We start from the raw sequence: 4,468 nt of genomic DNA, 5'->3' as shown, positions 1-4,468 counted from the left end.
GAGCTGGTCGTGTTGATTTTCACAATATATAATATTCCAGATTAAGATATTAATGTACTGTTAGGTATGGTTTCAGCAACTTGAGTATGTGATTGTCAGAAAGGGGTGTAGTCATGGATAAAAAGACCTAAATGCAGGATAGCTAAATAAAACAGATTTATTAACCATAACAAACAAAAAACAAACAAAACTGAAACTCAAAAATCACGACACAATCCAAGAAAACAATACAGAGACAAAACAAAAGACAAGGATTTGCAGCGTGGCACTAATAAATACGGTAGACAATTAGACACATAAGGGACAGGAGTGCTAAGGTGGGAAGGAATAGACAAGGGCGGGGCAGATGCGTGAATGCAAAATGTAAACAAAAGGTACATGGCAAAAGTCTGGGCTAGATCCTGAGAGTGCCCCCCTCGAGGCGCGGCTCCCAAAGCGCCAATCCTGTATCTGTCATAATATCCGAGGGAACCATGAGCCCAGCGAGATCCAGGAGGGGGATTGAGGCAGGTGTGGCACATGGTGAGGCAGGTGGGTCGAGTGAGGCAGTTGGGGGGAGCAAGGCACCCGGCGGCATAGCCAGAGGGGCAGAGCGATGTCCACAGCCGAGCAGAAGGGCTGAGCGATGTCCACAACCGATGTCCACAACAGGACAAACATACGGGCCTTCAATAACCCCCCCGCAGACAAGAAGTGAGGCGGCGTCTTCCACCGGAACAGGTATGGGGCGATGTTGCAGGGCAACGGAAAAAAAAAAAAAGAAAAATAAGTGGTGACATCCTCTGCAGGCAAGAAGTGAGGTGGTGTCCTTTACGGGAAACAGGAAGTGGCGCGGCGTCCCACAGTGGAACAGATGTGGAGTGATGTCCACCAAAAAAGAAAAACAAAAGTCCAAGTTGGGTTTTAAAGGCAGAAAGAATTATCCAAAAAAAAAAATGCTCCCACAATTTGCTGGTGCTAGGCTAGAGGTTATCTCACTGGGTCTGAGAGTGATGGAATCCTTCTATCAGAAAACCGATAAAAAATATCTATCATAACAAACAAAAAAACAAACAAAACTGAAACTCAAAAATCATGACAAAAACCAAGAAAACAATACAGAGACAAAAAAAAAACAAGGATTTGGCAACACGGCATGAATAAATACGGTAGACAATTAGACACATAAGGGACAGGTGTGCTAAGGTGGGAAGGAATAGACAAGGGCGGGGCAGAAATGTGAAAACAAAATGTAAACAAAAGGCACAAGGTAAAAGGCTAGATCCTGACAGCAATGGATTGAAAACACACACATGAGGTGGGGAAAGTGGAAAACAAGTGATTTTTATTAAATCTTAAGTGAAATGATGCTCACAGTGTTGGGTGAGAGGTCCAAATCACACTTTTCTTAGCTCTAGGTGTTAGCTCTACTTTAGCAGGCAATGAGGAAAGGCTTTGTCAGTTGGGATGCAGTCTCTTGGCTCAAGCATGAACTGGGCAGATAAACAGTCGGATTATCGGAACAGGAGCAGCACACTAATTCTAACACAAGCAGGCAGATCAATGCAGGCCAGGCAGAAACAAAGAGTAATGGACAGTCCATAATCCAGTACACAGGCAGGCAGTGTAATACAGAGCAGGCAAAAACAGAATAATCAACAGTCCAATAGTCCAGAGCACAGGCAGTCAGAACAATGCAGGGCAAGCAAAAGAGAGCTCAAATCAGTGAACAGGCTTGAAGTGGTTTGAGTCTGGAGAAATAGAAGCTAGGGTGAATACCTTGGACTCTGGAGAGCTTGAGTCGGACTGCCACTTAATTGACAGGTGGTATAGACGGCCACTGTGAGGTGTGGATTAAGGAAGGAGATCTATGGCGCAGTCATAGGGCCGATGAGGAGGAAACGTGGAGGTCTTACTGAAGACATCTCCCAGATTGTGGTAGTCCGGAGGCACAGAACAGATCTGGTGGCGGTTCCTCTGGGACTGGATGCTGAGTATGGGGTTCCGAGTCCATGCAGTGAATGTGGCAGTGAGTTCCCCAGTCCAGGAGGCGTCGGCTGGTCCAGTCCAGGATTGTGTTTCTGAAGCTAGGGAAATCCCAGTATTAGGGGTGGTTGCAGCGATGGAATTATTAGAAATGTTATCCACTCATGAGGATGTTCTGCGATGGTCAGGCATAGTACGCGAGACCTTAGGTAAGGCATGGCCATCCAGCCAGGACCTGGAGAACAGATGGCAAGGGAACAGTCTTGATGCTCAGCTGGTTAGCCAATCCCTCGTCCGGACATTTTTAGGGCCAAATTGTCCAGTGCCATCAAAGGAGCAAAGCGTGCACTTGCTCAGACAATCCACAGCCACATCCAGTACAGCGGAGACACCCTGGTGCATGTGGCAGGGCATACAGGTGATCACAACCTACAAACTTCACCTGCCTGTAGTAGTGATGCCTTACTTCCAGATGCGTTGAACGACTTCTATGCTCAGTTTAAGATGCAGAACAATGTAGCGGCAAGGAAGACCATCCCTCTTCCCAATGATCAGGTACGCTGTCTATCCACAACCGACATGAGGAGAACTCTATGCAGAGTTAACCCACAGAAGCCTGCTTGACCTGAAAACATTCCTGGCAGGGTGCTCAGGGAATGTGCAGAAAACCTAGCGGATGTCTTCACTGACATCTTCAACAGCGCTGTTGAACCTATGTGCCTCAAGACAACCACCATCTTCACTGTGCCAAAATGTCCATTTTGAATTTATTAGTAGAGTCCACAGATACTGTAAGTGTTCATAAAACGCAGTAACATTTAACTGTCTGCGGATCTCCTTTTCATAGTCTGAGACACGTTGTAATACAATTGCACCACCTTTATCTGCAGGGCGTACCACCACATAACTGTCATTTTTTAATTCAATTAAGGCATCCCTTTCTGTTTTAGACCAATTATTATAGACTTTGTATTGTCTCTTGTTCTTAAGCAAATTCGTAACATCATACTCAACAAGCCTACAGAAAGTGTCAAAAGACGAATTTCTATTCTTGGGTGGAATAAAGGTAGACCTCCTCTGAAAAGGCAGACGTGTCCCGTAATGTTCAGGAATGGGATTGCACTGTGTAGTAACAGGCGGCAATACATTTTCCTGCACAATACCTGGCTGTGTACTATTACCCTGTGCAGTAACGGGGGGCATATCACTAGGCACAATAGATTGCTCATTAGAAAAAAATTCTCTTAGCCTTAATGTTCTGAAAAATTTTTGAAAATCAATTATAGTGTCAAAGTCATTCGATTCAGTAGTAGGAATGAAAGAAAAGTCCTTTACTCAAAGCCGAGATACAAGGTAGCGATGGGAAGTTTGGTTCTTTTCCACGAACCGGTTCTTTCAGACAGTTCGTTTTAATGAACCAGTTCAATAATCCAGTTCACCAGTTCTTTTACGTCCTGAGGTAATGACGTAATTCACAATGACGTAAATTCCTTCATCCCGCCGCTGCCGGGAGATATTAATACAATCAATTTAACACATTTGAAAAGTTCTTTGTAACCATAACTTTAGTTGAATACGTTTCTTACATTTAAGTTTTGCAACTTAAGGTTTGTAACACCCAGTACAGGCATTGATGTGCAAACGTGGGTGTCTTAAAGATATAAAGTTAATAAACTAATCTTCATCAAATTACAAAAACTTACAAAAAAGCATAATTTTGAAATGTTTCTTTCGCTCCATCAGTTGTTTCAAAAACTAATGCAACTGCGTTAAACACTCATACGTTGATAAGGCATTAAATCATAGCCATTTACATTTGTTGCTGTATCAGTTCAGTGATTTACGCATGTGCAGTAACAACAGCTCATCGGTTCTCAGACGCGTCCGAAAGAAACAGTTCTCAGTTCAGTGTACTGATGATTCGCTGTATCAGTTCAGTGATTCAAGCACGCGCAGTGTCAACAGCTCATCGGTTCTCGGACGCGTCAGAAAGAAACAGTTCTCAGTTCAGTGTACTGATGATTCACTGTATCGGTTCAGTGATTCAAGCATGCGCAGTATCAACAGCTCATCGGTTCTCGGACGCGTCCGAAAGAAACAGTTCTCAGTTTTGTACCTATGATTCGCTGTATCGGTTCAGTGATTCATGCGCAGTATCAACAGCTTGAGCTCACAGTTCTCTCAGCACAACATGTCTCAGTTCAGTGTACAGGAGTTACACATCTTCTTCTTCTTCTTTCGGCTTTTCCCTTCAGGGGTCGCCACAGCGAATCATCTCTCTCCACCTAACCCTATCTTCTGCATCCTCAACACTTGCACCCACTAGCTTCAAATCCTCATTAATTACATCCATATACCTCCTCTTTGGCCTTCCTCTTTGCCTCCTGCCTGGCAGCTCCATGTCCAACATTCTCCTACCAATATACTCACTCTCCCTCCTCTGAACATGTCCAAACCATCTTAATCTCGCCTCCCTAACTTTGTCCCCCAAACGTCTAACATG

Source organism: Tachysurus vachellii, chromosome 22 (assembly GCF_030014155.1).
Source record: "Tachysurus vachellii isolate PV-2020 chromosome 22, HZAU_Pvac_v1, whole genome shotgun sequence".
Classification (NCBI taxonomy): domain Eukaryota; kingdom Metazoa; phylum Chordata; class Actinopteri; order Siluriformes; family Bagridae; genus Tachysurus; species Tachysurus vachellii.
Note: the sequence above shows the minus strand (reverse complement) of the source record.